Source organism: Cebus imitator, unplaced genomic scaffold (genome assembly GCF_001604975.1).
Source record: "Cebus imitator isolate Cc_AM_T3 unplaced genomic scaffold, Cebus_imitator-1.0 Scaffold449, whole genome shotgun sequence".
Classification (NCBI taxonomy): Eukaryota; Metazoa; Chordata; class Mammalia; order Primates; family Cebidae; genus Cebus; species Cebus imitator.
The window spans coordinates 1,288,098-1,299,222 of NW_016107764.1; the positions used below are offsets into that span (position 1 = coordinate 1,288,098).

General features: G+C 59.7%; 1 protein-coding gene across 7 annotated transcripts in view; it reads left to right on the top strand.

Moving 5' to 3' along the window:
* The window catches only part of ADGRB1 (adhesion G protein-coupled receptor B1), a 98,871-nt gene that overhangs the window by 41,149 nt on the left and 46,597 nt on the right, over positions 1-11,125 (top strand). The gene's annotated exons all lie outside the window — the stretch shown is intronic.

Sequence of the window (11,125 nt, forward strand, 5' to 3'; positions counted from 1 at the left end):
GGGCGTGGCCTGGGGTCTTCAGGCTCATGGGATGGGGGACATGGCCCTGGGGTCTTCAGGCTCATGGGATGGGGGCGTGGCCTGGGGTCTTCAGGTTCATGGGATGGGGGCGTGGCCTGGGGTCTTCAGGCTCATGGGATGGGGGCGTGGCCTGCGGTCTTCAGGCTCATGGAATGGGGGACATGGCCCTGGGGTCTTCCGGCTCATGGGATGGGGGACATGGCCCTGGGGTCTTCAGGCTCATGGGATGGGGGCGTGGCCTGGGGTCTTCAGGCTCATGGGATGGGGGCGTGGCCCTGGGGTCTTCAGGCTCATGGGATGGGGGCGTGGCCTGAGGTCTTCAGGCTCATGGGATGGGGGCGTGGCCCTGGGGTCTTCAGGCTCATGGGATGGGGGATATGGCCCTGGGGTCTTCAGGCTCATGGGATGGGGGCGTGGCTCTGGGGTCTTCAACCTCATGAGATGGGGGCGTGGCTCTGGGGTCTTCAGCCTCATGAGATGGGGGCGTGGCCCTGGGGTCTTCAGGCTCATGAGATGGGGGCGTGGCCCTGGGGTCTTCAGGCTCATGGGATGGGGATGTGGCCCTGGGGTCTTCACTGGCCATGTGTCCTATGCCAGTTCCTGGCCAAGCACTTGTCGGGTGCTGGCTGACCAAGGAGCTGTGGGTGGATGAAGCAAGTTCCATGCCCCACGTGAGGTTCTGCATGGAGCAGTCGGGCCGTGAGGTGCCATCTCAGAGCCCTGGCGGGTGTGCCAGAGTGGGGCCATCCTCCCGAACCGCGAGGCAGAGGCAGCGATGGGAACCCCACCCAGTCAGAGGAAGAGTCTGTGTAAAAGCCTGGAAGTGCTGGTGCCCGGGGCTGAGCTAGGCCAGAACATGGGAGATGGATGGAGCAATGGCAGCTGGGTCCTGCCATGCGGCTCCAGCCTGAGGGACTGCAGTGCGTTGGGGAGGGTGTGGTCAGGGAGCTGGGTGTGTGGGACCCACCCCCATCTCCTCCAAGGGTGCTCCTCTGGCTCCCTCAGCCCCAGTCCCCTGGCTGCTCTGACATCACCAGCCCCAGGCCTCCCTGCACCATCTTCCTGGTTGAGTGTGTGTGGTTAACGTGGCCACCAGGGTGCCAGTGGCATGGGCCACAGTCCCTTGCATGGTGAGTAGTGCAGTGACAAGTGTGTGTCCTGGGAGCAAGGGAAGGCTCTGCCAGGGGTTGACATTGGAGAACAAGGCTGTCTGGCAGGGAGAGGGAGGCAGACAGCTCAGTGGGAGGCAGCCAGAGCAAGGGCAGGGAGGCTGAGGGCACAAGGAGTAGGGAGCTGGCCAGAAGGAGCGGGCAGAGGCAGACGGGAGCAGGGGAGGCCGAGGCAGGGGGAGGACAGTTAGTGGGGGCCAGGTGTCCTGACTCTCCACCTACCCATGACCCTCCACCCACCACCCATCCACCCACTTCTCCCCCCACCTGTTCTTTATACCCACTGCCCACCACCCTCAGCCACCACCCACCACCCATCCACCCACCACCCACCACCCATCCACCCACCACCCACCACCCATCCACCCACCACCCATCCACCCACTCCTCTGTTTGCCTGTTCTTTAATCTATCTGCCACTGCCCACTACTCACCCTTTCCTCCAGCGGTCACTGCCCTCTGACAGGCACTATTCTGGCACGTCCCAGCCCTCAGCCTCCTCTCCCCAGTGAGGAGGGCCGGGGAACAGGGACAGACGGAGCAGTGTTGTGATGGCGGGCCATGCATGGGGTGGGAAAGGAGGTCGGCAGGGGCCGGAGGCGGGCGAGGAGGGGCCTCTGCACGCCTCCCAGGGGAGGGGAGCTTCTGGCAGGGGCCTGGCCAGCTCCGCTCGGCACGTGGATGTCTAGAGACGAGCATTGCAGGGGAAGGAGCAGCAGTGCAAAGGCCTCAAGGTGGGATGGCAGGGTCACGCCGGGCCTCCTGCCTTCTCTGCACCCCACACAGGGGACTCTGCTGTCTTTCCTGTCTGGGTCTGGGGTTGGCAGCTGGGCTGGGGAGAGCTGAGTGGCCTGCAGCCCTGGGAACTCAGCTCTCTAGCTCTTGTAAGGGTGGAAAAAGAAAATGCAAGAAAAAAGCCCCTCTTGGCTTTGCATTTTCAGGGGTTGGAAGGGCGGGAGCTGCAGGTGGTTCCATCTCACCTCCCCCCGCCCCCCATGAAGCCGCAGCCCTGCCACCAGCACAGGCTCCTCCCACAGTGCAGAAACCCTCCCTTCGGGCTGTTCACCGGCTGCTGCAGCTCTGTTGGGGAGGGCAGCGCCCTGGTCCACTCAGCCAGCCGCTGCTGGTGGCCTTCTGGGGCCGTCCCTTTCTACCAACATAAATGCCAACGTGACCAGTGTCCTCGTGTGGACAGCTCCACCCACACTTAGTCCCCAGGCTGTCTGAAGCCTGCGTAGTCAATTGTTTTTCTTTTTTTTATTGTGCTGTAAGTTCTGGGGTGCATGTGCAGATCCTGCAGGACTGTTACACAGGTGCACACATGCTGTGTGCTTTGCTGTCTCCATCCCCCCGTCACCTACATGAGGCATTTCTCCCAATGTTATCCCTCCCCAACCTCCCCACTATCTGCTGTGCCGCCCCTAGCCCTCCACCCGCCAGCAGACCCCAGTGTGTGATGCTCCCCTCCCTGTACCCATGAGCTCTCATTGTTCAGCACCGCCTGTAAGTGAGAACATGTGGTGAGGAAAGCATCCCCTCTGTCCTTCACGGCAGCAGGCTGTGAGGGGACTGACCAGGGAGCCGGGACATGGACACTCCTGGGGACGCAGGCTGTGGCTAAAGAGGACATGCTGTGTGGCCTTGGGCAGACCTTGCCCTGGGAGCCTTGGCTCCCTGACCATATAGCCAGCGTCTGCCTGCTTTTAGGCAGGGGCAGCAGGGTGGTGGTCAAGTCCTCAGGGTACTTGTCCGCATGACCCCATCGGCCCTAAAAGTCACAGGTATGGGGAATGCCCAGGACCCGCCCATCACGCCAGGCTCTCCACTCAACCCGTCACCAGCTGCTTGTGCTGAGTGCTGAAGTCTTGGTGCCTGGGGCCAGGGCTTCGGGACAGGACGGGAGGCAGCACCAGTGTGACCCAAGCAGTGCCTGGCAGCACTGTGCCAAGCTGCCTCTTGGGTCCGTGACCCTACCCAGACCCTGCCCCAGGGCCTGCGGTCCATGTGGAGCTGAGGCCCTGAGATGCCTGCAGTCCCCCCTGAAAGCACAGGGCAGTGATCAAGGCCGTCCTCTCTGGAACTGGGCAGTGTGGAGCCCTGGTGGGTGGGCCATGCTGGCAGGGAGGGATCGGAGCTGACCTCGGTCCCCTTCCTCCTGCCCCTCACTTCCCTTCCACTCTGAGTTGGATGGCACCTCCCTTGACTGTTGCAGGGGCCACTCCTTGCCCTGTGAACTGTCTCAGAGGAGCTGAGTTTCCCAGCTGACTTGAAGTGGAGAACATGGGCAGGGGCCTGGGTCTCTTCCCACCAGGGCACCAAGACATCGGGTCCAGGCTGGTGTGGGCCTGTGTCCATGTGTACTTGGATAAGAAAGAGTCTTATGCAGCTGGGGAGGGGTTCTGTGTGTGGGGAATGCAGTGGTTTGTAGGGAGAGGGGAGTGACAGCCATCAGTCACCATCAGCTGAAAAGCAGTGAACTCTTAGAGCCATAATGATTATTCATAACTGAACTGTGTGATTCTCATCACATGTAGAGCCCAGATCTCAAACTGAAACCAAGTTTTTACTCTGGTCACATACTGAGTTCTAATCCTACTCACTCACTGAGCCCTGATCCTGGTCACAGGCTGAGCCCTGATCCTAGTCACATACTAAGCCCTGATCCTGGTCACAGCCTGAGCCTTGGTCCAGTTCATATATTGAGCCCAGATCCTAGTCACACATAGTCCTGACTGTAGTCATACACTGAGCCCTGATCCTGGTCACAGGCTGAGCCCTCATCCTAGTCACATACTAAGCCCTGATCCTGGTCACAGCCTGAGCCTTGGTCCAGTTCTTATATTGAGCCCAGATCCTAGTCACACACAGTCCTGATTGTAGTCATACGCTGAACACTGATCCTGGTCACAAGCTGAGCCCTGCTCTGGTGTCTTAGCTGGAATGACTTGGTGTGTGTCACATGCTTGTAGGGCCGCCTCCTCTTCCAGCCACATACAGCAATTGGCCATGTGACCCGCTCAGCCTAGAAAGATACACAGGCTTCCACTGCAGTGCAGATCACCTGCCTGCCTGGCCCCGGTTGTGCACACACACTTGCACCCATAGCTCAACACCCACACCCATGACGTCTGCCCTTGCTCTGTAAACTCTAAGCCTTAGGAGCACCTGGTGTCCCTGCACCCCAGCAACCAGATCTGTAACCAAACTACACCCTCCCAGGCCCAGACACCCTGGATCATCCCATCCTGAACGATGGCCTGGCAGCATGGCTCAAGGGCTCCTGCTCACCCATATCCCTGCGCCAGCCTGGCTTGTGGCGGTGAGGGCCTAGAGCCTGGATATCCTAGGGAGGAAAATAGGGAACAGGGTGGGGGGCTTGCAGAGTTTTCAAATGTTCCAAGCCTTAGACACTGCCCCTACCGTAGTCTACCCCCATATACTCCTCCGCCACATGTGTCTCTGCTGGAGTGGGATGGGGGGGGGACAGTGGCAGCTATGTCAAAGCCATGTCTGTACACCTAGAATTGAGTGCTGACCCATGCTGATCAACAGTGGCTCATGAGCAAAGCAGTGACTACATGGCTGGATGCAGAAATAGATGTGCGAGGGGGTTCTTGATAGGCAGTATGGACAAGCGGGGGTGTGGGTAATCTGTGGGAGCCGGCTGTTTCCCAGAGAGATGCACCAGGAGTGCAGCTGTGGGTTGCTGGGTGATGGGGAGGCAGCGGAAGAACAGTCGTATGGCTGGGCGAGTGATCAGTGTTGGATGGTGAGTGAGAGGGTGGGTGGCTGGACTGTGGATGAGAGCATGCGTGGAAGGCCAGAGACAGGGGTGGAAGGATGGGTGACTGAGAGAAGAAAAAAGATGGGAGGTGGCTGGAGGGATCAAGAATCCGTTTCCCAGAGCTTCCCTAACAAACTGCAAAGATCACCACAAACAAGGTAGTTTAAAGCAACAGAAGTCTATCCTCTCCCAGTTCTGGAAGCCAGCATTTTGAAATCCAAGTGTTAGTAGGGCCATGCTCCTTCCGAAGACTCTGGAAAGATGTCTTCCTTGCCTCTCCAGCTTCTGGTGGGTGTAGGCTGTCCTTGGTGTTCCTTGGCTTATGGCGACGTCACTCCAGTCTCTGCTGCTGCCTTTTCCTGGCCTTCTACTTTGTGTATCTCTGTCCTTTCTTCTTCTTATAAGGACACTGATCATGGATCTGTGGCCCACCCTAAACCCAGTGTGGTATCAGTCAAGATCTCTAACTCAATTACATCTTCAAAAACCATATTCCCAAATAAAATCACATTCGTAGGTTCTGGGATTTAGGACTTGGACATATATTGGGGAGAAGTGGGTGATGGATGGATGGATGAGCAGATAGGTGGGTTGATGAATGCATGAGTGGGTGGGGGGGTGGATGGATAGGTGGATGGGATGGATAGGTGGGTGGGTGGATGGGTGGATGGATGGATAAGTGGGTAGGTGGATGGGGGGGTAAGTGGATGGATGGATGGGTGGGTGGGTGGATGGGGGGGTGAGTGGATGGATGGATAGGTGGGTGGGTGGATGGGTGGATGGATGGATGGGTGGATGGGATGTATGGATGGGCGGGTGAGTGGATGGATGGATAGGTGTGTGGGTGGGTGGCTGGCTGGATGTGTAGATGGATGGATGAGTGAATGGGCAGATGGGTGGGTGGGTGTGTGAATGATTGGATGTGTGGATGGAGCTATGGATGGGTGGGTGGGTGGCTGGTTGGATGTATAGATGGTAGATGGATGGACGGGTGAATAGTGGGTGGGTGCATGGATGGGTGACTGGATGTGTGGATGGAGGTATGGATGGGTGGGTGGATGGGTGGATGTGTAAATTGTAGATGAATAGATGGGTGAATAGGTGAATGTGTGGATGGATGGGTGGGTGGGTGCGTGACTGGCTGTGTGGATGGAGGTATGGATGGGTGGCTGGCTGGCTTAATGTGTAGACGGTAGATGGGTGGATGGGTGAATAGGTGGGTGGAGGGTGGATAGGTATGTGGGTAACTGGATGTGTGGATGGAGGCATGGATGGATGGATGGGTGTGTGGCTGAATGTGTAGATGGTAGATGGGTGGGTGGGTGAATAGGTGGGTGGGAGGGTGGATAGGTGTGTGGGTGACTTGGATGTGTGGATGGAGGTATGGGTGAGTGGATGGATGGGTGGTTGGCTGAATGTGTAGATGGTAGATGGTGGTTGGGTGAATAGGTGGGAGGGTGAATAGGTGTGTGGGTGACTGAATGTGTGGATGGATGGGTGGGGGGCTGGATACATGAGTGGATGAGTGAATGATAGGTGGAGAAAGGATGGGCTGGTGGGTAACAGGAAGTTGATGGAGGCCAGTAGCACTACTGGGAGTTAGGTTCTGTGGTCCTGAAAGGACAGCTCCCTGGGTGTTTCACACATAAGAAGTCGCAGATATCTTGCAGTCGTTTAAAACTCCCTTAAAACAAGTAAATAACCTAGAGTTTCACGGAGCATGAACGTCAGCGTTAGCAGGATACAGAGAGATGATATACAGCATCTTCACTTGAAAAGTGGTTCAGTGGAGTCCCGGAGCAGGAACGTTAGTATGAGGCCTAGCCCTTACCACATTCCCCTGGCGTATTTGGAGGTTCTGCCAGAAGCCAGCCCATCCTCACGGCTCTAGGAAGGGCAGAGAGTTCCATGCGCTCCCAGTCCCGTATTGACCAGAAAGGTCCTGAGAAGTCCTGCAGGAGGCTCCTGTTCAACTGGGTTGGGAGTGTCCCTACTTTGCGGGCTCCTAGAACCCTTATTCTGCCGGACATGGTCCCCTCCTGGCAGGCGTGTGTGGAAGGAGGACGGACGTGTGACAGGGACATTTGCTGGGCTCCGTTCCTGAAGCTCAGCCCAGGCCAGGCACCACGAGACCTGCCTTGCTCAGTGGCACACAGGCTTTCTTGGCTTGCACATCCTTATTCACCAATTTTACTGCTGAGGAGACTGAGGCCCAGGGTGCTCACTGGCAGGCCCAGGGCCACCTTGTGGGTTGTTCCCATCTGGCCTGGGTGGACCTCCAGCCCCGCCTCCCATGGGGCCCCTGCCAGGCTGGGCTGTCCTGGCTGGGGACCCAGACCCTGGCCCCTCCCTGGGGCCCCTGCCCAAGTGAGCATCCTGGTCCCTTTAAGAGCCCCTCCCTTGCCTACCCCTTTCCTGGTTTCCTTGGAGAGGGCAGTGAGGGGGCAGGCCAAGGGGGGGGGAAGCGGAAGGAAGACTTGGCAGGGTCCCCGGGTCGCTGTCAGCAGCCGGTTCCCAGCTCAGTCTCTCCCACGCCGGCCGGTTCCCGATGGGGGCAGAGGAGGCTGGGGGAGGGGTGCAGGGGGAGGGGACGTGCCCAACACAGAGGCCTCTTTGGTGGCCTGGGAAGAGCCTCAGTATCTGCACCATGATGGTGGAGGGAGGAGGGAGGATGTGCCTCCCCCGACTTGGGTGGGGGCCTGGGGACAGGGGAGGGGTGGACTGCCACTCTCAGAGGTGAGCCCACCCTGCTTAGCTCCTGCCCCTGCAGCAGCCCTGGGCCCTGCACCAGTCCCTTCCCGAGTGCTCCTTTCCTAAATGTCCTCTTGCTTGGTCCTTGGGTGGGGGCAGCAGGGGCTGGCCAGCATGGGCCTGTTCTTTCTGGGCTCAGGGTCCTCGCCAGTGCAGGGGCTCGTGGCAGTTTTCAGAGCTGGAGGGAATGGACCAGGTCTTGAGATCACGGCCATGGGCAAACCCCCATGGCCTGAACTTGGAATGGGCCAGCCTTCCCCCAGTCCAGGACAGACCCTTGGGCCCGCCCAAGGTCTCCGCAGCTGGGGGTAGACCCAGATCTTCTGCCTGGTCCAGGGACCTCTCAGCTGGGCTTCCCCGGGCCCGCTTACTCCCACGGGGTCTGCTCTGGAACTCTGGGACGCCCATCTGTTCCTGCCCCGTGCCCTCTTCCCCACCTGCTCCAGGCCCCTCCACCCGCTGCCTCGCGACCCCACCCTGTCTCTTTCTTCCTGGCAGCGGCCCCCATCTGCAGCGAGTCCTGGGATCTGTGCTTGTGTTCCGTCTGCCGAGGGCAGGCCTGGGTCTCTGCCATGGCTCTGGGCCCACAGCAGCCCTCAGGAGGTGTTTGTTCGGGGAGTCCGAGTGTGCCCCATCTTACCAGGTCACCCCCTGTCCGCCTTCATTGGCTCACGCGCGCATTCCTTGAACACTTGTGACTCCGGCAGAAAGGGCTTACTGTCAAGGTGCCACACCGTACACCCACCTGGACCTCTGCCAGGGATGTCTGGCCCTGGGAAGTCCACTGCTCCCGACTCCATGAGATGTGGGGAGGGGGCCCTCTGAGGAGGGAGGTTTGGAGCCGGGCTACCCAGGACATGGCTGTGAGTTGCCCTGGGTGCCTGTGTCCTGAGGGCTAGGGGCCTGCAGGTCTTACAGTGGGGATTGGCAGCCAGGGCAGCCCCTCCCTCAAGCACAGGATTCTTGGATCTGGCCACACTGGCTGTGTACACCCAGGCCCCAGCTTCCTGAACTGTGCAATGGGACAGGAGACGCAGGGCCACTGCAGTGAGAGCCTCTGCCCTCCTCCCGGTCCAGGGAGCTTCCTGGGCAACTGGAGGCCACCAGCAAGGACCCAGGGCTGCTGCACCGCCCCTGCCCGTGCCTTGCCTGTCTACACGGCCCCTCCTGCCTCCATTCTTTTTCTTCTAGAGAAAGTGCCTGATGCATGGCCTGTGGCAGCCCCCGTGAGGCATGGCTGGGATGGGTTTCTGCAGTGGAGGAGGGGACCGGTGGGCATAGCAGAGCCTCCAGTCTGCCTGCCAGGACCCTGGTGCCCCTGTCTCCCCAGGGGCCATCTCCTCCCTCTCTTGGAGCTTGGATGTGGCTCCTGGGCCTGCCCCAGCCACAGGCTGCTAGGCCTTTGCCCAGCCCATTCCTGCTGGGCAGCACCATCCGTCTCCCACCCACCCCAGTTGTGCCAAGTGGGCTGGGAGTGCCCACTCCAGGCAGGCCAGCACACACACAGGGTAGCTTGGCAGTTGGAAGGGGCAGGGTTGCAGCGCTGGCATGCTCCTCACTGGCAGGGTGGCCGTGGGGAGGTTCACCTCCTCCAGTCTTGGCCTCTGTGTCTGTAAGGTGGGCCCACTGAGTTAAGGAATGGGGGCGGGCTCTGCAGCAGGTGGCACTGTCCTACCCCAGAAGTCCAGGATGGCTTTCCAGAGGACGGCAAGCAGGCACTGAACAGAGCGCCATCCTTGGGGGCCAGAGACTTGGGGTGCAGCCAGCCTGTGTGCTGGGATCCGGGGCCAACTCTGGGAGTGGGCATCCTAGAGAAAGGGAACTTGCGCTGGCTGTTAAGAGGGAGCTGGAGCCAGACCCCAAGAGCCTCAGAGGCCCAGAGGCTGCCTCAGTATCGGTGAGAGTGGGGTTGGGAGTGGCTGGGGTAGATGGGGCTGCTCAGGCCTCAGGGGCCCCTTGCCTGCATCCCATCCTGCTTTTTAGAAGCAGACAGGATGAGCTCTCTGGCCCTGGAGGTGACAGAGGTGGAATTGTGGGGGTGGCAGGGATGTGCAAGGAGAGGGCTGCCACCTCCTGGGTGCCTGCTTGGTGCCAGGCCTTCTGCCAGGAGCTTGGATAAGCCAGACGGGCCCAGACCTTGACCAGAAGCTGGCGCTCAGAATGGGGTCACAGCAGGCTTATGGGTTTGGACCCATGTGGAGCGACCCCTCAATGCCCACCCAGCTCCTTGGCACCCAGATGGCTCCCAGCAGCCATCTCGGCGGGCCCTAGGCCTGATGCCCTGCCTGTGGGGCTGGCTTCTGTGCCTCTCACTGTGCTGCCGGGTCTGAGCCTCCTCAGCACCGACAGGTCTGCCACCAAGGCCCCCAGGGCTTCTCATGTTCCTCACGATGCAAGACGCCAGTCTCATGGCCTCTGCCTGGCGCTGCTCGCATTTGGGACAGGCAGGCTGGACATTTGTATTCCGCCCCCCGTGCCACTCCTCCACTGTGGGAGCCCCTGTCAGCCACGCCTCATGGGGGTGAGGGCAGGTAGAGGGACGGTTGTAGGGATCCGAGCCGTGGGGATGGGCCCGGAAGGCTGTGAGCCTCCTCCCCTCAGCGCCCGTGTCACTCCGTCCCTCACCCAGGAGGGCTCATTTACGGCAGCAGAAAAGGCTTCATCAAAGTCCCCCTTCCCAGGCCAGTCACTGTTACCCTGAGGTCAGGAAGGGAGGTGGTGACTTGACTATTCCCAAGGATGTGGGAAGGCAGGACAGGAGTAGACAGAAGGAAGAGCTTCCCTGTTAGCGGGGACGGCACAGTGGCCATGAGTGTCCATTCTCTTGGCCTTGGTGCAGAGATGCCTGGAAGCAGGGGGATGGTAGAATGACCTGGAGGTCACCAGAGGTGACTGCAGCTTTGGGAGCTGGGTCGGCAGGGAGATTCCTGGAGGGAAGGGCTGTCGGGTGTGGCTGCCTGAGTTCAGACTTCACCTGTTGCCAGCAATGGTGGTGGCGGCCATGTCTCCTGCTAGCCTGGTTTGCTCGCACGCTGCCTTGGACGTGGTGAGCACGGGATAAGCGCTTGCTGTAGAATGTTGGTGACTGTTGTCACCAGGCTGGGGTCAGTCCCAGGGACAGTCATGGGGCTGGTTCTAATGAGGTGAATGGCAGTGTGGATGATGAGGGCATGGTGATGTGCTCGTAGTGGAGGTGAAGCTGGTGACTGGGTGACCAGTGCTAATTGTGATGACTGCAAAGGGACAGTAGTGGCGATGGTTGTGGGGACAGTGACAGCGATGACTGTGCTACTAACTTGGCGGCGGTGGTAGTGATGCAGCCATCACTGGTTTTGGTGATGACAGTGGGGGTGGTGATGGCTGTGTGGTTCTGATGATGGGATGGTGGTGGTAGTGATGA